The sequence below is a fragment of the Hylobates moloch genome, unplaced genomic scaffold (assembly GCF_009828535.3).
Source record: "Hylobates moloch isolate HMO894 unplaced genomic scaffold, HMol_V3 SCAFFOLD_16, whole genome shotgun sequence".
NCBI lineage: Eukaryota > Metazoa > Chordata > Mammalia > Primates > Hylobatidae > Hylobates > Hylobates moloch.
Genome location: NW_026652291.1, coordinates 55,142,385 through 55,166,784, shown reverse-complemented (window position 1 = coordinate 55,166,784; position 24,400 = coordinate 55,142,385). Strand labels below are relative to the sequence as shown.

The 24,400-nt window shown below is 40.3% G+C and overlaps 1 protein-coding gene across 1 annotated transcript in view; it reads right to left on the bottom strand.

Annotated features, from left to right (window-relative positions):
- MAP4K5 (mitogen-activated protein kinase kinase kinase kinase 5) overlaps positions 1 to 24,400 on the bottom strand; it is a 117,750-nt gene that overhangs the window by 91,914 nt on the left and 1,436 nt on the right. The window lies entirely within an intron of this gene.

Sequence of the window (24,400 nt, the reverse complement as noted above, 5' to 3'; positions counted from 1 at the left end):
AATAGAATCATTCCAATTAAATTAATTTTCTATTCGCATTGCTAATGCAATTCCTTTTCATCTCTTAATTCATATTTCCAAGTCAATTTACTACTAAGGAAGTATTTCGACTCAAGCCCTCCAGTCTTCAATCTTATTAATAGTAAAAAGTTACCTATGGATTTCCACTTAAACAAACAAAAAAAATTGAAAGATGTTAATTAAGCCATTTCTACTTCAGTAATATTATGCAATTGCCAGTTTTGTAAACTATGAACTTTTCTACATGCTGTAAAATTTTTAATGTAAACTAAAAATTAACGAGGAAAAGTCTAAACATTTTACCTACAAGGTTTCAACACAGAATTGGAAGATACGACTCAATACATAGTAATATATCCTAGTATTCATGAAGTTGAAAGATAAGTTTTTATAAACTGGGGCTAAAAAAAAAAAACTGGCAAGTAAGGACAGCCATCTAAAAGCTATGGCAACCAAGACCATCACCATGAAGAAAAATGAAAAAGCTCCTGTATTTCCCTGTTCTTCACATTGGGTCTCTCATCCTACCCCAGGTAACTTTCTCCAGCATATTCCTAGGGTCACAAAACTTTTCCATTAAGCCAACTGTGAGCTTCAGTTTTAAATATGCCCCTTTTTTCCATAACATAACATAGAAAATCCGGACATCTCAATATTTTTAACAAGCTATCTTCAGTGGCCAGTGACTGCTTCTGAGGGTCATAATTATGTATTCCAGATTCAAGAACATGATCTACAATACAAAAGAAGCAACGCAGCACCCATAAGGTTCGAAAAATACAAAGTAGCTGATTAATCCACAATAAAAGTGAAAAGTCAACTATGTCATAGGCTGTAAAACCTCTATACTCAATACTTTATGGAACATTGCTTTTTCTGTTATTGTTTTGTTTTGTTTTTGTTTTTTTGAGGCCGAGTCTTGCTCTATCACCCAGGCTGGAGCACAGTGGTGTGATCTCAGCTCACTGCAGCCTCCACCTCCCAGACTCAAGCAATTCTCATGCCTCAGCCTCCTGAGTAGCCGGGACTAAGGCAGGCACCACCAGCCCTGGCTAATTTTTTTTTGTATTTTTAGTAGAGACAGGGTATCATCACATTGGCCAGGATGGTCTCAAATTCCTTACCTCAAGTAATCTACCCATCTCATCCTCCCAAAGTGCTGGGATTACAGGCGTGAGCCACTAGTCCCGGCCGAAACACTCTTTTTAACTGGTTCATTTATTCAACAAACATTACTTAATACTTTCTATGTGCCAGGTACTATGTTAATACTAGGAATGTAATGAAACAAAAACAGTTCCTGTCTTCCGAAAACTTTTATCAGTTAGAAAGACAGAGAAGGGAATAGTAAATACTATATAGTGTGAAAAATGCTCTCAAAGATGACACAAGTCAACATTGGAGGATTCTGAGCCCAGTCAAACTAGATTGAAGAAAAAGCTTCCAGGAGAAAGTAAATTTAAACTGAGACCTAATAGAAGACTTTCCTGGGAGGAGTGGTGGGTAAGAGATTATGGATGGCAAAATTCCAGGCAAAGGTGTAAAGACAAGAGAAAACATGGGCAGTTTAAAGAAGCAAAACTACCTTGTATTAAGGGAATATAAAGGTATAAAGAGGGAATGGTGAAAGTTAAGATTCCTTTGATGCTCAGGACAGAATATATCACCGCCTATCTTCCTGTAGCTATCATATACTAACTTCTTGGTCAACCTTATTTTTTTTTTTGAGATGGAGTCTCGCTCTGTTGCCCAGGCTGGAGTGCAGCAGCATAATCTTGGCTCACTGCAGCCTCTGCCTCCCAGGTTCAAGCAATTCTCTTCCTTCAGCCTCTCGAGTAGCTGGGACTACAGGCACTCGCCACCATGCCAGGCTAATTTTTGTATTTTTAGTAGAGATGAGGTTTCACCATGTTGGCCAGGATGGTCTCGATCTCCTGACCCTGTGATCTGCCCACCTCAGCCTCCCAAAGTGCTGGGATTACAGGCATGAGCCATTGTGCCTAGACAGTCATCCTTATTCTTTTAAGATTTTATGACCCCTGGTTCACAGTTTCCTCTCTATCCCTTCTCTTGCCTCCACCACTCTCAGTGACTTCAATATCCAGAACTACTCTGACTTTTCATTCTCTGACCTAATTAACATTATACTTCCTTCCTAATCACTACCTCCTATCCTTGCAGCTCACTTACTCTAGTCCTCCCATTCCAGCCATTCTCCCACCTCATCAATTTGCCAATGCATTTCTCCATGACCACCAATTATTTCTCTCAACTCCATACATCCTCCCTTACCTATCAGGATTAAACTTCCTCTTCCCTCTATCGTAGTAGCCTGGCAAAATCCTAATCTTGATTAATCCCAATTATCCACTAATCCCACACTGGCATCAAACAGCTAAGAGTTACTAGAAAAAAAATGACAAACTCATGCTAACTGGTCTTACTTTCAAATCAACACAAATCCCAAACTACAACTTCTCCTATAGGTTTTATTTTCCACTTTTCATAAGAACTATTCCACTCCTCTTGCTTCAAACTTTCAATAATCCCTCAGCCTCTTTGTTACCCCCTCTTCTCTCACCTATCCTAACTGATCATGGAACTGCATCTTTTCTTTATCTAACATTCACCTATGTAGCCAACCATCTATCTCTAGGGCACATCTCTCTCCTCACTTTGCTCCAGACTCCTACATCCACGGAAACCTGACAGGCACCTTAATATTAATGCATCTAACACAGAACACTCGATTATCCCTCTCCCACAAACTTTTTCATTCCCCCATCTTCCCAATCTAAATCAAATTTACTGCATCCACCACACTCACTTAAGCCCAAAATCCAGGTCATTCTTTATTTCTTTCCTTCACACTCTTCACATCTGATATATCAGCAAATCCTGACAGCTTAAACATATAAGCCAAATCCACACACTTCCTTCTATTTCCAGTGCCATACTGTAATCCAAGCTTGTCTCCATTAGCAACTGGTAAACTATCTGTGAAACATAAAGAAATAGCAAGTCAAGAATATTCCTGTTCTGGATTGCACAACTGGGAAGACAGTAGTCCCATTTACTGAGATGACAAACATAGGAGGAAGCACACATTCTGTGGCGGGGAGAGGGATATAGATGGGGGCTCAGTTTTGGACATACTTAAAATTTTAACTTGCTATGGAAAACCAGTCTAGTGATACCCTATAAGCTGCTTAACAAGAGCTAACCTGGACTGAAAACAGAGTTGGGCATCACCAACATTACTGAATGCAGGCAGGTGGATGAGATTACTTAGAATAAGTAGTCAGAAGAAAAGAGGATCAAGAACAGAATCCTAAAAAATCAGCCACACTTAAGGAATAGTGAAAATAGACAAAGTTAAAATGAAACTGTTACAGAGATACTATTCTCTGGAATCTCAGTTTGCAGGAATTTTTTTAAAGTCATCCAATCCAATCTCTCTTTTAAAGAGCAAATCTCTTCTACTTAATCTATGGTGGTCTAATACATTCATTTTTAGTATAACTGTAGTTGTATAAAGGCTTTTCTGTGATAAGCAAATATATTCTCCAATAATTTCTCTTCAGTGGTCTCAGTTTTGGTTTGTAAGATAACACTGACTTAACCTCCTCCTTCTACTATATGACAAATTCAGATCTCTAAATTCATTGATTTATTCAATAAGTACTGAGTCTCTATGAAAGTCAGGAGGCCTAAGCTCTAATTCTAACTCTGCTCAGATAAAATATGTTTGCTTCTACCTACAGACAAAACACAAATTTTTCAATATGCCATGCCATATAAATTCTAGACCCTTCCCACCAGTGTAGTTATTATTTACTTTGACTATGTGCTCAAAGTTTGATGTCCAACAAAAATGAGAGTAGTTGCAAGATGGCCGAATAGGAACAGCTCCGGTCTACAGCTCCCAGCGTGAGTGACGCAGAAGACGGGTGATTTCTGCATTTCCATCTGAGGTACCGGGTTCATCTCACTAGGGAGTGCCAGACAGTGGGTGCAGCGCACCGTGCACGAGCCGAAGCAGGGCAAGGCATTGCCTCACTTGGGCAGCGCAAGGGGTCAGGGAGTTCCCTTTCCTAGTCAAAGAAAGGGGTGACAGACGGCACCTGAAAAATCGGGTCACTCCCACCCTAATACTGCGCTTATCCGATGGGCTTAAAAAATGGCACACCAGGAGATTATATCCCGCATCTGGCTCACAGGATCCTACGCCCACGGAGTCTCACTGATTGCTAGCACAGCAGTCTGAGATTAACCTGCAAGGCAGCAGTCAGGCTGGGGGAGGGGCGCCCGCCATTGCCCAGGCTTGATTAGGTAAACAAAGCAGCTGGGAAGCTCGAACTGGGTGGAGCCCACCACAGCTCAAGGAGGCCTGCTTGCCTCTGTAGACTCCACCTCTGGGGGCAGGGCACAGACAAACAAAAAGACAGCAGTAACCTCTGCAGACTTAAATGTCCCTGTCTGACAGCTTTGAAGAGAGTAGTGGTTCTCCCAGCATGCAGCTGGAGATCTGAGAACAGGCAGACTGCCTCCTCAAGTGGGTCCCTGACCCCCGAGCAGCCTAACTGGGAGGCACCCCCCAGTAGGGGCAGACTGACACCTCACACGGATGGGTACTCCTCTGAGACAAAACTTCCAGAGGAATGATCAGGCAGCAGCATTCGCGGTTCATGAAAATCCGCTGTTCTGCAGCCACTGCTGCTGACATCCAAGCAAACAGGGTCTGGAGTGGACCTCTAGCAAACTCCAACAGACCTGCAGCTGAGGGTCCTGTCTGGTAGAAGGAAAACTAACAAAAAGAAAGGACATCCACACCAAAAACCCATCTGTACATCACCATCATCAAAGACCAAAAGTAGATAAAACGACAAAGATGGGGAAAAAACAGAGCAGAAAAACTGGAAACTCTAAAAAGCAAAGCGCCTCTCCTCCTCCAAAGGAACGCAGTTCCTCACCAGCAACGGAACAAAGCTGGATGGAGAATGACTTTGACAAGTTGAGAGAAGAAGGCTTCAGACGATCAAACTACTCCGAGCTACGGGAAGAAATTCAAGCTAAAGGCAAAGAAGTTAAAAACTTTGAAAAAGAATTAGACGAATGGATAACTAGAATAACCAATACAGAGAAGTCCTTAAAGGAGGTGATGGAGCTGAAAGCCAAGTTTCGAGAACTACGTGAAGAATGCAGAAGCCTCAGGAGACGATGCGATCAACTGGAAGAAAGGGTATCAGCGATGGAAGATGAAATGAATGAAAAGAAGTGAGAAGGGAAGTCTAGAGAAAAAGGAATAAAAAGAAACAAACAACGCCTCCAAGAAATATGGGACTATGTGAAAAGACCAAATCTACATCTGATTGGCGTACCTGAAAGTGACAGGGAGAATGGAACCAAGTTGGAAAACACTGCAGGATATTATCCAGGAGAACTTCCCCAATCTAGCAAGGCAGGCCAAAATTCAGATTCAGGAAATACAGAGAACACCACCAAGATACTCCTCAAGAAGAGCAACTCCAAGACACATAATTGTCAGATTCACCAAAGTTGAAATGAAGGAAAAAATGTTAAGACCAGCCAGAGAGAAAGGTCAGGTTACCCACAAAGGGAAGCCCATCAGACCAACAGCAGATCTCTTGGCAGAAACTCTACAAGCCAGAAGAGTGGGGGTCAATATTCAACATTCTTAAAAAAATGAATTTTCAACCCAGAATTTCATATCCAGCCAAACTAAGCTTCATAAGTGAAGGAGAAATAAAATACTTTACAGACAAGCAAACACTGAGTGATTTTGTCACCACCAGGCCTGCCCTAAAAGAGCTCCTGAAGGAAGCACTAAACATGGAAAGGAACAACCAGTACCAGCCACTGCAAAAACATGCCAAATTGTAAAGACCATCGAGGCTAGGAAGAAACTGCATCAACTAACGAGCAAAATAACCAACTAACATCATAATGACAGGATCAGATTCATACATAACAATATTAACTTTAAACGTAAATGGGCTAAACGCTCCAATTAAAAGACACAGACTGGCAAACTGGATAAGGAGTCAGGACCCATCAGTGTGCTGTATTCAGGAAACCTATCTCACATGCAGAGACACACACAGACTCAAAATAAAGGGATGGAGAAAGATCTATCAAGCAAATGGAAAACAAAAAAAGGCAGGGGTTGCAATCCTAGTCTCTGATAAAATAGACTTTAAACCAACAAAGATCAAAAGAGACAAAGAAGGCCATTACGTAATGGTAAAGGGATCAATTCAACAAGAAGAGCTAACTATCCTAAATATATATGCACCCAACATAGAAGCACCCAGATTCATCAAGCAAGTCCTGAGTGACCTACAAAGGGACTTAAACGCCCACACAATAATAATGGGAGATTTTAACACCCCACTGTCAACATTAGACAGATCAACGAGACAGAAAGTTAACAACGATATCCAGGAATTGAACTCAGCTCTGCATAAAGTGGACCTAATAGACACCTACAGAACTCTCCACCCCAAATCAACAGAATATACATTTTTTTCAGCACCACACCACACCTATTCCAAAATTGACCACATAGTTGGAAGTAAAGCTCTCCTCAGCAAATGGAAAAGAACAGAAATTATAAAAAACTGTCTCTCAGACCACAGTGCAATCAAACTAGAACTCAGGATTAAGAAACTCACTCAAAACCGCTCAACTACATGGAAACTGAACAACCTGCTCCTGAATGACTATTGGGTACATAACGAAATGAAGGCAGAAATAAAGATGTTCTTTGAAACCAACGAGAACAAAGACACAACATATCAGAATCTCTGGGACACATTCAAAGCAGTGTGTAGAGGGAAATTTATAGCACTAAATGCCCACAAGAGAAAGCAGGAAAGATCCAAAATTGACACCTTAACATCACAATTAAAACTAGAAAAGCAAGAGCAAACACATTCAAAAGCTAGCAGAAGGCTAGAAATAACTAAAATCAGAGCAGAACTGAAGGAAATAGAGACACAAAAAACCCTTCAAAAAATTAATGAATCCAGGAGCTGGTTTTTTGAAAAGATCAACAAAATTGATAGACTGCTAGAAAGACTAATAAAGAAGAAAAGAGAGAACAATCAAATAGATGCAATAAAAAATGAAAAAGGGGATATCACCACCGATCCCACAGAAATACAAACTACCATCAGAGAATACTACAAACACCTCTATGCAAAAAAACTAGAAAATCTAGAAGAAATGGATAAATTCCTTGACAAATACACCCTCCCAAGACTAAACCAGGAAGAAGTTGAATCTCTGAATAGACCAATAACAGGATCTGAAATTGTGGCAATAATCAATAGCTTACCAACCAAAAAGAGTCCAGGACCTGATGGATTCACAGCCGAATTCTACCAGACGTACAAGGAGGAACTGGTACCATTCCTTCTGAAACTATTTCAATCGATAGAAAAAGAGGGAATCCTCCCTAACACATTTCATGAGGCCAGCATCGTCCTGATACCAAAGCCTGGCAGAGACAGAACCAAAAAAGAGAATTTCAGACCAATATCCTTGATGAACATTGATGCAAAAATCCTCAATAAAATACTGGCAAACCGAATCCAGCAGCACATCAAAAAGCTTATCCACCATGATCAAGTGGGCTTCATCCCTGGGATGCAAGGCTGGTTCAACATACGCAAATCAATAAGTGTAATCCAGCATATAAACAGAACCAAAGACAAAAACCACATGATTATCTCAATAGATGCAGAAAAGGCCTTTGACAAAATTCAACAACCCTTCATGCTAAAACTTTCAATAAATTAGGTATTGATGGGACGTATCTCAAAATAATAAGAGCTATCTATGACAAACCCACAGCCAATATCATACTGAATGGGCAAAAACTGGAAGCATTCCCTTTGAAAACTGGCACAAGACAGGGATGCCCTCTCTCACCACTCCTATTCAACATAGTGCTGGAAGTTCTGGCCAGAGCAATCAAGCAGGAGAAGGAAATAAAGGGTATTCAATTAGGAAAAGAGGAAGTCAAATTGTCCCTGTTTGCAGATGACATGATTGTATATCTAGAAAACCCCATCGTCTCAGCCCAAAATCTCCTTAAGCTGATTAGCAACTTCAGAAAAGTCTCAGGATACAAAATCAATGTAGAAAAATCACAAGCATTCTTATCCACCAATCACAGACAAACAGAGAGCCAAATCATGAGTGAACTCCCATTCACAATTGCTTCAAAGACAATAAAATACCTAGGAATCCAACTTACAAGGGATGTGAAGGACCTCTTCAAGGAAAACTACAAACCACTGCTCAATGAAATAAAAGAGGATACAAACAAATGGAAGAACATTCCATGCTCATGGGTTGGAAGAATCAATATCGTGAAAATGGCCATAGTGCCCAAGGCAATTTATAGATTCAATGCCATCCCCATCAAGCTACCAATGACTTTCTTCACAGAATTGGAAAAAACTACTTCAAAGTTCATATGGAACCAAAAAAGAGCCCGCATCACCAAGTCAATCCTAAGACAAAAGAACAAAGCTGGAGGCATCATGCTACCTGACTTCAAACTATACTACAAGGCTACAGTAACCAAAGCAGCATGGTACTGGTACCACAACAGAGATATAGATCAATGGAACAGAACAGAGCCCTCAGAAATAACGCCGCATATCTACAACTATCTGATCTTGGACAAACCTGACAAAAACAAGAAATGGGGAAAGGATTCCCTATTTAATAAATGGTGCTGGGAAAACTGGCTAGCCATATGTAGAAAGCTGAAACTGGATCCCTTCCTTACACCTTACACAAAAAGCAATTCAAGATGGATTAAAGACTTATATGTTAGACCTAAAACCATTAAAATCCTACAAGAAAACCCAGGCAATACCATTCAGGACATAGGCGTGGGCAAGGACTTCATGTCTAAAACACCAAAAGCAATGGCAACAAAAGCCAAAATTGACAAATGGGATCTAATTAAACTAAAGAGCTTCTGCACAGCAAAAGAAACTACCATCAGACTGAACAGGCAACCTACAGAATGGGAGAACATTTTTGCAACCTACTCATCTGACAAAGGGCTAATATCCAGAATCTACAATGAACTCAAACAAATTTACAAGAAAAAAACAACCCCATCAAAATGGGCAAAGGACATGAACAGACACTTCTCAAAAGAAGACATTTATGCAGCCAAAAAACACATGAAAAAATGCTCATCATCACTGGCCATCAGAGAAATGCAAATCAAAACCACAATGAGATACCATCTCACACCAGTTAGAATGGCCATCATTAAAAAGTCAGGAAACAACAGGTGCTGGAGAGGATGTGGAGAAATAGGAACACTTTTACACTGTTGGTGGGACTGTAAACTAGTTCAACCATTGTGGAAGTCAGTGTGGCGATTCCTCAGGGATCTAGAACTAGAAATACCATTTGACCCAGCCATCCCATTACTGGGTATATACCCAAAGGACTATAAATCATGCTGCTATAAAGATACATGAACATGTATGTTTATAGCGGCACTATTCACAATAGCAAAGACTTGGAACCAACCCAAATGTCCAACAACGATAGACCGGATTAAGAAAATGTGGCACATATACACCATGGAATACTATGCAGCCATAAAAAATGAATTCATGTCCTTTGTAGGGACATGGATGAAACTGGAAATCATCATTCTCAGTAAACTATCACAAGGACAAAAAAACCAAACACCGCATGTTCTCACTCATAGGTGGGAATTGAACAATGAGAACACATGGACACAGGAGGGGGAACATCACACTCCGGGGACTGTTGTGGGGTGGGGGGATGGGGGAGGGACAGCATTAGGAGATATACCTCATGCTAAACGACGAGTTAATGGGTGCAGCACACCAATATGGCACATGGATACATATGTAACAAACCTGCACATGGTGCACACGTACCCTAAAACTTAAAGTACAATAATAAAAAAAAAGAAAAAAAAATGATAGTAGTTATAACATTAGATTCATGACAACAAAGGCAACATTTCTTTTTTTTAGGTTTCTACAAAATTACAATACTTTTTTTTTTTCTTAAGACAGAGTCTCACTCTGTCACTCAGGCTGGAATGCAGTGGCATGATCTCCGCCCACTGCAACTTCTGCCTCCTGGGTTGAAGCAATTCTCCCGCCTCAGCCCCCCGAGTAATTGGGAGTACAGGCAAGTGCCACCACGCCCAGCTAATTTTTGTATTCTTAGTGGAGACGGAGTTTCACCATGTTGGCCAGGCTGATCTCAAACTCCTAACCTCAGGTGATTCACCCACCTCGGCCTCCCAAAGTTCTGGGATTACAGGAATGAGCCACCGCGCCCAGCCTACAATACTTTTAAGTTTTTAAAATAAATGTTGAGGCTGGGCATAGTGGCTTACACTTGTAATCTCAGCACTTCGGGAGGCCGAGGTGGTTGGATAACTTGAGGTTGGGAGTTCAAGACCATCCTGGCCAACATGGTGAAATCCTGTCTCTACTAAAAATACAAAAATTAGCAGGGCATGGTGGGTGGGCGCCTGTAGTTCCAGCTATGTGGGAGGGTGTGGCAGGAGAATTGCTTCAACCCGGGAGGTGGAGGTTGCAGTGGTTGCAGTGAGCCAAGATACCGCCACTGCACTCCAGCCTGGGCGACAGTGAAACTCCGTCTCAAAAAATAAAACAAAAAATAAATGTTGAAACTGTTCGATCCAAAACAGAATGCAGTATTTTATCCTCTGACAAGAGTAAAGAAAGTGCTTCATTTTACTTTTATTATAAATCATTCTGGGAAAAAGAAAGGCTGTAATCACTACATATATTCGTCATCCATCAATTTAACATTTATTCACTGAGCACCTCTGAAGCATCAGGTGCCTCAGGTACAAGGATAATATTAGTAGAGTGACAGCAAGGAATTACTAAGATAAATAAAAATATGTGTACCTGCCCTGAGTTTCAATGGGGCAGATTTTAGATCCATATAAGAAAGTTTTCTCTAGCAATTAAAACTGTCCAAAAAAAAGACCAATTACTTCCAAACACAGTATATCCCTATTATTTAAATAAGAAGTTATAAATGACCATTTGTAAAGGACAAGATAGGGGTTATATGGACTATATGCCAGCCACAGGTTCCCTGCTAGCTCCCAAACTCCTTAATTTTTTTTTTTTAATTTTTACTTTAAGTTACAGGATACATGTGCAGAAGAACGTGCAGGTTTGTTACATAGGTATATGTGTGCCATGGTGGTTTGCTGCACCTATCGACCTGTCCTCTAAGTTCCTTCTCCTCGCCCCCCACCAGCAACAAGCCCTGGTGTGTATTATTCCCCTCCCTGTGTCCCTGTGTTCTCACTGTTCAACTCCCACTTATGAGTGAGAACATGCGGTGCAAAACTCCTTCCTTTTTGTGGAGCAAGTTCCTTCCAGGCTGGCTTCCACACAGTTATACAGGTCTGGACAGGTGCTTCCTATCCCATGGAAGGAGGCTATACTGCACAATTTCCCCACTCCCAGGCAGACAGATTCAGAGCCCAAAGCCTTCCCTTAGAATGACTCAAAATCTGTTCACAGAACTTTGATCTCAGGTCTTCCGCCCAATCTATTAGGATACTCATCTGTCTCTGAAAAGGCTTCTCCCAACTCTTTTCTAACACAGACTGATTTTATTAAAAGGAGAATTACTTACAGAGGATTACTTAAATTGAACTAATTATCTGGAGGTCTTAATGGCAAAGGAAAGGGAGGAAAGGGCTTGAGTTTCAGGGTAGGGAAGATGTGAACTCTCAATTATTGTTGATGGGTGCAAATTTTTTTGGAGAATAATTGGTCAAAATTCACCAAAACCTTTAAGACAATTTAGGAAATTTAGCTCTAGAAATTTATTTAAAGAAATAATTAAGATTGTGTGAAAAAAATCTGTTCAAGGATACTGATCCCAGCATTATTTACAATAAAGAAATATTGGAGACAACTGCTTGTACGTTTGTATATAATGAATTAAAAATTATATAACTATACAAGAAAATAATACACAAGTATTAAATATGTATATTTACTGACAAAAGGTTGTTATATATTGTTAAATTTAAAAGCACGTTATCAAACATACATCTATATAATATATACTGTATATTATTATACATATCTATTCTATGATTTATACATATGTCCTTAATATGAATTTTTTAAAGTTGGGAATGTTTATCTCTTGGTAAAGGAGACACAAGTAATTTCTCGTTCCTACATAGTTTTAAAAATGAACATGTATCACCAGGTACAGTGGCTCACGCCTGTAATCCCAGCACTTTGGGAGGCCGAGAAGGGCAGATCACCTGAGGTCAGGAGTTTGAGACAAGCCTGGCCAACATGGTGAAACCCTGTCTCTATAAAAATACAAAAATTAGTCGGGTGTGGTGGCACACACCTGTAGTCCCAGCTACTCGGGAGACTGAAGCGGGAGAATTGCTTGAACCTGGGAGGCGGAGGTTGTAATGAGTCGAGATTGTGCCACTGCACTCCAGCCTGGGCAACAAAGTGAGACTCCATCTCAAAAAATAAATAAATAAAATAAAAATAAAAAATGAACATGTATCACTTAAAATGTATTTTGAAAATAAAAAGGTAGGTTAAAGAAGGCTATCTATGCCGAGGCAAGGAAGGGAGAGAAAAACATATAGGAAGGTGAGTCCTACTTGTAGATCTTTACTACTACATTAAGAATAACAGGAAACAATTCCTGGAAAAAACTGGTAAAGGACCCAAACATCTCTAGCATGTATTACAATGAAGAACCAAAGCTGAAAATGCAAAACTTGTTCATTAAGAGATGTCTTTAAAAATATATTAAGTTACACATGATTCTTTCTGATTTGGATACATGAAGAGTTAATAATGGGGTCAAGAAGGCACAGGGCACCAACAAAGGGGATGCATGTATGTGAGAAATAACACACTGGTTCATAAGACAAAGCTGGGGCTGGGCGTGGTGGCTCACACCTGTAATCCTAGGACTCTGGGAGGCCGAGGCGGGTGGATCACAAGGTCAGGAGTTCAAGACCAGCTTGGCCAACATAGTGAAACCCCGTCTCTATTAAAAATACAAAAATTCGGCCGGGTGTGGTGGCTCACGCCTGTAATCCTAGCACTTTAGGAGGCCAAGGTGGGCAGATCACCTGAGGTCGGTAGTTCGAGACCAGCCTGGGCAACACGGTGAAACCCCGTCTCTACTAAAATAAGAAAGAAATTAGTCGGGCATGACGGCGTGCACCTGTAGTCCCATCTACTCAGGAGGCTGTCGCAGGAGAATTGCTTGAACCTGGGAGGCGAAGGTTGTAGTGAGCCGAGATCGTGGCACTGCACTCCAGCCTAGGTGACAGAGCAAGACTCTGTCTCAAAAAAAAACAAAGCTGGAAGTCAAAATCCTTCTCAGGCAGTCCTAATTATCCTAAATCAGAGACAAGCAAACAAAACTAGCTAATGCTACTTAAGGCACGTTATTCTATCTGCCTGAAATAATTCATATTTTATAATTTATAACAGCATTACAGAGCCTAGGTTATAGGACTCAGTTAATAATAAACATAAATATAAAGTTCCAACAAAATGAGGACAAGAGAAGGCACAGCAGGAAGAATATGCAGCAACCAAAAACGGGACCATTTCTGTTTTAGTTATTTGTATTGTAAGGTGGCTATCTGCAAAGTGACCTTTTTTTTTTTTTTCTTTTTTTTTTGAGATGGAGTTTCACTCTTGTTGCCCAGGCTGGAGTGCAGTGGTGCGATCTTTGCCCACCGCAACCTCCACCTCCCAGTTCAAGTGATTCTCCCACTTCCAGCCACCCAAGTAGCTGGGATTACGGCTTCCACTACCATGCCCAGCTAATTTTTGTATTTTTAGTAGACGGGGTTTCAACATGTTGGCCAGGCTAGTCTCAAACTCCTGACCTCAGGGGATCCACCCACCTTGGCCTTCCAAAGTGCTGGGATTATAGGTGTGAGCCACCACACCCGGCCAAAGTCATCTTGATAGTAAAGGTGAATCAAGCCTGGGCTCTGAATTGAAATATGAGGGTCAGAGTAATGACCAAGTGATAACCAGGAAGAAGTGCATCTGAAAACTGGTGCTGAGACCTAAAGTTTTATGTATTGAAATCAGTCCATAAATCCCTCATTTCTCAGCAGAAAGGTGAGGCTGCTAAGCCTCATCTGACCATACTACGTATAGTGCCTACAGCATGGTAGACAATGTGTTAAGGACTATGTGTAGAGTAGTGAATTTAAAGATGCAGTCCTAAGGTGGCTTGGAATAATGGAAAGAGCAGAGACTGGAATCAGACGATCTAGATTTAAGTCCTTACAGTGCCATCTACTAACAGTAAGATTGAGGGTAACAGTAAGTTTCTTCTTGGGTAAAATAGGGATGATAGCACATCTGTTCCACCTACCTCACTAGATTATCGTGTGAAACAAATCACACACTGATCATGAGAGTGTTACACAAACATTAGTCATTCTTAGTCATTTTAATCCGATTTCATTTTCATAAAAATGTTGGAAGGCGGGGGCCAGTATGATTCACTAGCCCAAACACCTCCAAGGACAGATCTGACTATCAGCTGGGCTTCCCACATCATCATCTCAAAATCTCCATAAGAGATTATATTTAACAGAAGTAAAATTATATCAGGCCTAAATTCATCTTGTCCTTCTCAGAGAGTCATCTACCCTCTCGAACTTGACTAGTACTTCATGTCACTGGAAAGCAATAGCCTTCTAATAACACTCTCCATATACAAATACTCAAAATAGTCTAACACCACCAAGTGAATTCATTTATCTTAGTCAAAGTTCTCAAATTGACAACAAAGCCCCAAAAACACAAGTATCGCTTGTTAATAGAGTTCATGTTTCTCTTTCTGTGTTCTTGGTCTGAAACCACAATGTTAGCTTACAAGTGAAACCCTTTTAAATTTTGAAAGAAAAACTAAAAAAAGAAATCTAAGTCAATCTGTATTCTATCCCATTTGTTTTCATAAAATACACGGGAAATGATGATCAAAGTGAAAATGCTAAACCTATGTAAACAAAGAACTAGAATACTAGATGAATAAGCCCAAAGTTGCAGCTGTATCCACAAGTCAATTTTGGGACTATACTAGTGATGCATCACTATACTTGCACTAGTGACAGCACTGTTTTATGTCTATCTTCACTAAGTTGAAAGTACTTTTTACTTCTGTTACAGTTTTCATAACATGTATTTTGCTCCCAGGTATGGTTCAGAGCTTCACATTCACCATCAGAACCATATTCTCTCTTTAGGCAGTCACACAATAAGCCTACCTCTGAACAGTAAGAAAAATAAATAATAAGATTTTACCCAGATGACTTTTAAAATAGTAAATATCTACAACAGTAGCACATCATCCCAATAAAATGTTTTATTTTCGCAGTGACCTTATACAACATTTAACATAACATTTATTTAATAAGAAATATAATTTAAAGTTTTTGAAGGACAATCCTTCATCTCTTATTTTCTACTGTTAAGCTATTTTTCCAAGTTATTCACTCTCTCACTCAAATATGAAAACCAAGAGTCTCTCATAATGTCAGACATAGGACACAAAAAGGACAGTATATTCATATAGTTCAGCTTTGTTACTATCAAAAAATAAGAAAGTGGGTGATGTTTTGATATCAAATGTCAGAGAAATGACATCACATACATCTATTTTCTATTACCTTCAGATTTTTAGGCATCGGACTAGACTCTTAATATTTAAAGATCAAAGTATACTGGTGGAGAGAAGACATAAGAAACAGCTACATTTTCTTTGCTTACAAATTCATGCTTAAAAAAATAACATAAGACTTGGTAACCTACAACCAACTGCTGAACTTAATTAAAAATCACAATGGGGCCGGGCGCGGTGGCTCACGCTTATAATCCCAGCACTTTGGGAGGCCGAGGCGGGCGGATCACGAGGTCAGGAGATCGAGACCATGGTGAAACCCCGTCTCTACTAAAAATACAAAAAAATTAGCCAGGCGTGGTGGCGGCTGCCTGTAGTCCCAGCTATTCGGAGAGGCTGAGGCAGGAGAATGGTGTGAACCCGGAAGGCGGAGCTTGCAGTGAGCTGAGATTGTGCCACCGCACTCCAGCCAGGGTGACAGAGCGAGACTCTGTCTCAAAAAAAAAAAAAAAAAAAAAAAAAATCACAATGGGCCGGGCGCGGTGGCGCTCACGCCTGTAATCCCAACACTTTGGGAGGCCAAGGCAGGTGGATCACCTGAGGTCGGGAGTTCGAGACCAGCCTGACCAACATGGAGAAACCCCATCTCTACTAAAAATACAAAATTAGCTGGGCGTGGTGGCACATGCCTGTAATCCCAGCTACTAGGGAGGCTGAGGCAGGAGAATCGCTTGAACCTGGGAGGTGGAGGTTTTGGTAAGCTGAGATCGCACCATTGCACTCCAGCCTGGGCAACAAGAGCGAAACTCTGTCTCAAAAATAAATAAATAAATAAATAAAAATCACAATGACCTGTGGTCCTGCACCAGTCAATAAGGCGTGACGATGGCAATGCTTGTGTCTTAGATAATATGCCTGCCCCTAAGCTTAGAATTCAGCTGCAGACACAGGTTTAGGTGACTCAATAAGATAGAAATTTAAGACTTCCTCTGATTATCCAGATATCCACTTGGTTAACTCCCTAATGCCCTTCAAGTCTGTTCAAATCTAACCTTCTCGATGAGGCCTACCCTGACCATCCCCATATATAATTCCCCAACCTGCCTTCTTCACTCCATTCAGGCATTCCTGATCCCCCTTAACCATTCAACCTTTTCTTCTTTCCATACCTTTAATCTCCTTGTAACATATTATACAATGTGTTTATTATGTTTGTTGTCTCTCTTCCCCCACCAAAATGTGAGTTCCATGAGGGGAGGAATCTTTGTCCACTTTGTTCACTAGATGTATCACAAGGCCCCACCACAGTGTCTGCCCCATAGGAGGCCTTCTATAAGTATTTGTTGAATGTTAAATACTCCTTTGCATCCTGTCCTCCCAGTTCTCCATCCCAGCTCCCATTCATTAATGTGCCTCACTCTAACCATGCTCACAGTGGAACAACTCGGACTGGGAATAAACAAACAAGGCTCCAGATCAGAAAGGGAGGGAGGTTTTTACATTTATCCCCTACTCTAGTCCCTAAAAATCCATCCTATGTTTTTTCCTTTTATCTCCTTTCTGAATTCTCAATTCCTCCCAAATTCTTTGTCTTGATTTCCTTCTCTGTACAACTCCATCTCTAAACTCAGCAATCCTCTTGGACACTTGGGTGATACGACAAACTTAAAGAATGGTAACTGAATACTGTAATCACTCAGTCTTGATGAAAGGAAAACCCTGAAACAAGACGAAACATTTGTGTGCCTCATTTCTTTTTCCTGTCATAGCTAAGCTGCTTCAGAGAACAGGCTACGTTCCCTCTACTTCTTCACTTACCAATCACACCTCAACTCTTCTGCTCTTAATGAACCCTTCTAACTCCTTACTTACATGACCACTATGCTGCTTACTCCTTCAAGGCCTATTTATTGCCCACATACTATATACTAGGCAATATACTAGTATAGGTGTTTCAACAGTAAACATAAGATCTCTGTTCTCATTCAGTTTGAGTCTACCAGGAAGACAAGCAAAAATGAGAAGTGATAAATGATGAGTATCATGATAAAAAATGTACATGGAGCTTTGAAAACATACAGCTGCTAGATGTGACCTACTCTAAGGGACAGAAAAGCCCCCCCCTCACTGAGAAATGTAATGTTTAAACAGAAACCCAAAGAGTAGGCAATAAGATGGAAGAGAAAGAGTGTTCTAAAGGAATACCTGCAAAAATCTGAAAGAGAGTAGAGTGCATATAAAGAACTGAAAGTTCAGTATGGATACGGTATTGGGATAAGCAGGGCCTTAATAGGCATATTATTCTAAGACTTTATTCTATGGACAAGGGAAATAAAGGAGAAATGACACAAAACTTCAGATTTATATTTTTTGGAGAATGAATTCATTTTCCTCATTGTAGTTAGAGCAGACAGGAACAAGAATGGAGGCAGGAGATGATAGAGATGATCTCTTCAAACTTTTGGTTCCTATGAAAAGAACCTCCTCATACCGCTCTGTTTCTTCTCAGACACCTTCAATATATTATTTTCTCTGCCACCCCTCTAAGGCTACAGCCTTTCCTCAGCTCTCCTACAAACTCTCCTGGGTGACCTCACCTATATTTCACAGGTACCACCCCATAAAGTGATGATGACTCCCAAACCTGTATCCCCAGTTCAGAACTCTCAAGGCCAGAGTTGCATTTCCTACCACCTACCAGACACATTCACCTATGCAATGCCTTATGTTCAAAACCAAACACAAAAGCCAGACTCCACATATTTGGTATTTCCTAACTCTGTTGATAGCATCAATGTAGTCACTCAAGCCAGAAATTCTGAATGCCATCAATTACCCTTCTCCCCCTTCCCTTCACCGATTACCAGGTGTTTTTGATCATCTTCTAAATATGACTCAAATCCATCCCTTCTTTTCATCTTCTATACCAGCGCCTAAATTTAGTCTTGCATAAACTCTCATCTGGATTATTCGGGAACTGGTCTCTACATTTCCAGCCACTTTGTAAAATCCTTACACTACACTGTAAGATATTTCCTCCTAAAAAGTGTTTCTCTAGGCTGGGCACAGTGTACTCACACCTATAATCCCAGCACTTTGGGAGGCAGAGGTGGATCGATTGCTTGAGCCCCTGAGTTCAAGACCAGCCTGGGCAACATGGCGAAACCCCACCTTTACAAAAAAATAAAATAAAATACAGAAATTAGCTGGGTATGGCAGTGTGTGCCAGTCCCAGCTACTCAGGAGGCTTAAGTGGGAGGATCACTTGAGCCTGGGAGGCGGAGGGTCTAGTGAGCTGAGATCATGCCACTACACTACAGCCTAAGTGACAGAGTAAGACCCTGTCTCAAAAAAATAAAAATAATTGAAAAGGTCCAAATTCTTTGATATGACACATGGGGTCCATTAGCTGGTGTTTTCCTGCCACAAAATAGCCTCTATTCTCCATCTATAAAATGATAAAAATAAATAATTGAAATGACATCTCTGCCAGATGTCACACTGAACCTGGAATTAATACAGATGCAGATCTTTCAAAACTCATCACGGTTTCTCAAGCCTCCGGGTGTTTGCACATACCATACCCAAAGCCTGGAATATCTTTTCCTATCTTCTCTACCTAGAAACCACTGGTCTTCTTTTAAAAATCCAGTTAACGCCCCCTCCTCTGTTAATCTTCCTTGGTTCACACTCCTCTTTCTCCCTTTCTTCATCCCCAATAAAGGCAGAGTTGGGCATTTCTTCCACTTCTCTTCTTTGGCACATAATTTTCTACCAAATTATGACTGCTTACATGTCTGTTTTCTTTTTTTTTTTTTTTGAGACGGAGTTTTGCTTTTGTTGCCCAGGCTGGAGTGTAGTGGTGCAATCTCAGCTCACTGCAACCTCTGCCCCCCGGGTTCAAGCAATTCTCTTGCCTCTCCCAAGTAGCTGGGATTACAGGCGCCTGCCACCATGCCCGGCTAATTTTTGTATTTTTAATAGAGATGGGGTTTTGCCATGTTGGCCAGGCTGGTCTCAAACTGCTGACCTCTGGTGATCCACCAGCCTTGGCCTCCCAAAGTGCTAGGATTACAGGCGTGAGCCACTACGCCTGGCCACGTCTGTTTTCTTGACTAAACTATATGTTCCTTATTGATAGTGTACTTCCTTTATCTCATGTTTGCATACCCATATCCTAACACATTGTCAGCACTCAATAAATACTTCTTTAATGAATGAATGCATCTAGAAGTGTGATGATACATTAAGCTTTGTCTCTATAAAATGGGATCTTGGGGATATGTTTCAAAGTGCCTAAAGCCATTCCAGAATGGTGACTCTTGGCTGAAGGAAAAGAAAGTGAAGGTATACATAAAGGAGATTCCCCATAGCAGACCTAATTCATCTAGCATCCAGAGGAACCCAGGTTAGTGATAAGACTACATGACAAAGACTTCTACGCAAATTATAACATCATTTATAATTGCAAAAAAAAAAGTTTAAAAACTAGAAATAACAAATATGCAACTTAGAATGATTAACTAAATGAAGGTTCATTCAATGGATCCTTTAAAAATAGTGCTTTAGACCGGGTGCGGTGGCTCAACCTGTAATTCCAGCACTTTGGGAGGCTGAGGTGGGCAGATCACAAGGTCAGGAGATCAAGACCATCCTAGCCAACATGGTGAAACCCCGTCTCTACTAGAAATACAAAAATTAGCTGGGTGTGGTGGCACATGCCTGTAATCCCAGCTACTCAGGAGGCTGAGGCAGGAGAATCGCCTGAACCAGGGAGTCAGGAGGTTGCAGTAAGCTGAGATTGCGCCACTGCACTCCAGCCTGGTGACACTGCGAGACTCCGTCTCAAAAAAAAAAAAGTACTTTTGTGTGATTACACCACTGCACTCTAGCCTGGGCAACACAGCAAGACCCCATCACCAAAAAAAAAATTGTACTTTTGTAGAATATTTAACGACTAGGGAAAATGCTGGTCATTTCAATCAAGCAGAAAAAAGAGCTATATCATATTCCCAATCATAAATTAAATATAAAAGCCATTTTGGAAATATTGATTTTAAAACATTTAGGAAAAAAGCCTGAAATAAACTGTATTAAATTATTAGCAGTACCTATCTCTTGAGTAATTTTCTACAACTAATTTGTTCAACAAATATTTATTGAGCATTTGTTTGTTACATTACAAAGAGGTGCAAGAGACATCTGTTTCTGTCCTCTGGGAACTAAACATGTTATTCTTCTATAATCAATCAGATAAAACAATAAAGGTTAGAAAAAAATTCATGGGATTGCCCAGTCTAAATTTATATTCTCTGAAAGGTAAAAATAATAATAATAATAATAAATAAAAATAAAAAGCCAGATTCCCAGAACTTCTCTGAAATCTAGGCTGGAAGCAATTTTGATACAAATATTTGGATAAGGACTGCCCAAATGGCTTGACCTACTGATTATGAACTGTATCATGATGCTGTAGTTGTTCTAGATCCTTGTGGTCAGAAGGTAGTTGAGAATCTAAATCTCCAGATTTATCCTTCCTGTTGGCAAATCTACATTTTTATAGTAATTACAAATAAAAGCTGCTCAGTTGAAATTTAATCCTTCATCCACCATCCACCAAATTCCTTTTCTCTTCTGTGTTTCTTTCCCCTCTACCATTTCCTGCTCTTGCCCTCAATGATTCACTCCATTTATCTAGAAGAATCTTTATGTTCCTCCTCTTCTTTCAACCAAGGAACAGCCAATATAAGATTGAACTCTCCCTCTTGGGGATTCTCAGGAAAGACGGAAGCTTCAGAGGGGACCTGTGGTATTGATGAACATAAAAGTAAATTATGAAGACTCTCAAAGCCAGAGTCCTTTTAAAGCTCCTGCTTCAAAAGATACCTAAGGCGTAAAAAAAAAAAAAAATGTGGGATAAGTCCAGGCTTGGTGGCTCACACCTATTAATTCCAGCCCTTTGGGAGACTGAGGCAGAAGGATCACATGAGGTCAAGAATTTGAGACTAGCTTGGGCAACATAGGAAGACCCTGTCTTTACACTAAAAAAAAAAAAAAAAAAAATTAGCCAGGCATGTTGCCACACACTTGTAGTCCCAGCTACTGAGGAGGCTGAGGAGAGAGAATCCCTTAAGCCCAGGAGTTCAAGGCTGCAGTGAGCTGATCGTGCCACTGGACTCCAGCCTAAAGCGCAAGACCCTCTCTCAAAAAAACAGGGGGATATTATCTGAGTAGAACAGTGGCTAATTTACCTTCATTATTCTTTACTGTAGGTATTTCACTAGTTTATATCCTACATTGAAAATACTTCTAAAACGTCCTAGGATTTTCAGCTCATCAGAAACACAGTGATAAATAGTAAAATTACTCTAATTGCCCAGAGCTTAAAAAATTCAGCACTATAGTTTCAGGTTACATGTTTTTAAGCATACTAAGGAGTAAATTTAAACTGACAAAATTCTATAGGACTTAGATCACTGATAGTGGATATACTATAAAATAGTTTTTCAGAAATATTTCCCCAGAGAACTCAAATAGTTGAAATTTGTAATAAAAATACACATACAGGGTATCATTAGACAGCATCATAGGGCCGGATGTGGTGGCTCATGCCTGTAATTTCAACACTTTAGGAGGCCGAGGCAGGCAGATCATTTGAGCTCAGGAGTTCAAGATCAGCCTGGGAAACATGGCAAGACCCCCTCTCTACTAAAAAATTACAAAAATTAGCCAGACATGGTAGCACACACCTGTAGTGCCAGCTACTTGGGAGGCTGAGGTGGGAGGATCACTTCAGCCCACGAGGTTGAGGCTTCAATGAACCAAGATCACACCACTGCCCTCTAGCCTGGGGGACAGAGTGAGACCCTGTATCCAAACAAACAGACAAACAGAAGGCATTACAGGAATACACAGAGTATTAAATACTAACTTAGTGTTATGATGTCAAAAGCATATGCTCAGAGAACTAGGTGACAGAGTCTGATATTCATTCATTCATTTATTCATCAAATTTTTAGGAAGTACTTACTCTGTGGCAGGCAAAATCAGAGACAGAGCAGTGAAGAGATTAAAATCCCTGCCATCATGGAGTATTTCAGTGAATCAAGATAGATAATAAACAACAAAAAATAAGTAAAACATTATGTTGGTGATAAGTACAAAGCAAAAAATAAAGTAGGAAAAAAAGATCGGGAGGATGTGAAAAAAAGGAGGAATGGAGCAAGCCATATAGTGGGGGGCAGTGGTGAAGGGGAGACATTACGAAGAGAGGAAATAGGAAGAACAAGGACCCAAAGATGGGGAGATGCTTATTATATTTAAGGAGCAGCAAGCAGGCCAGTGTGACCAGAGCAGAATGACTAAGGAGAGTGGTAGATGAGGCTGAGAAATAAGGGGGAAGGGCTGTCTTGCTCAGGAGCATTTGGGTAAGGATTTCATGGACAGGTATTATAGCAACAGGTGGAAATGGAGGGGTGGAAGGTGATTCTAAGTAATTAGAACAAAGGAAAACAAAAGACAAGGAGCTACGAATGCCTTAAGGATGTTTAGAATCAGACGCTGGCCTAGTGTGCAATGAATATACATGTAACTGTGAGGAAGCAACATTATGAGGGTAGGGGACCATGTGTAATATACATGTAACTGTGAGGAAGCAACATTATGAGGGTAGGGGACCATGTGTTAAGGGGTGAAGGTAGAGTGTGATGAATATTCGGTTTTTGATTCTGTGTTTGGGAACTGCAGAAGAGAGACTAGGGCAGGAAGGTACCAGGGTAAAAGGCAGGCATTAGCTGCCCCTTAAATATAATCTTTGCCTTTTCCCGGGCATGAATAAAATCCTGCTCCAGATAGTTGCTTTAGTTACTATATCTATGAAGAAAAAGGGTGGAGGTCTTAAGATCTTTATGGGGAAAATACTCCTAAAACTTTATTGTAGTAGGGAGGAGAGAATATATACAACAAGTAGAATTTAAACTATTGTAAATTAACATGAACTAAATTGAACTGGTCTAACACACAGTGAATCATAAGACAAAGATGACTAAAAAATGAGACTGAGAAAGGAAACAGGAATTTCAATTTTCTAAAGAGCATTCCACAAAATGGCTAATCTTTGGATAAACAACCAAGTTAACTACCTCAAATTTTACATAAAGAAGAGGATTGTTACAAACATACACTTTGAGTTCAAAGGTATTCACAAGGTAAGAGCCGGAACCTTGCTCACAATTCATCACCTCAGTACCTCTACCAGTGCCTGGTACAGAAGACTCAAATGCTTGTTTAAGGAATAAAAAGCCTATCCATTACAGTTTATCTCAGTAGACTCAAGGAGTGCTAGGGCTATAATACCACCACCTTGAAATGCTAATATTAATTGGGAGGAAATTAAAAGTAAGTAGAAAGAGGGGAACCACCTGTGCAAAACAACGTAACCCCAGGAGAATCTACTGGTTAATTACCCAAATGACACAAAACCACTTCAGCGATATGCATAAGTGTTGTTTGGCACAATGTGATATATATCACGATCAAATCTAATAAACAACGCTGTTGCAAAAAGCAAAGAAATTTTCCCTTAATATTCATAGGCTGCACTAATGCTCCCTTTTTGGAACACACAACAAAAAGCATAAGGCAA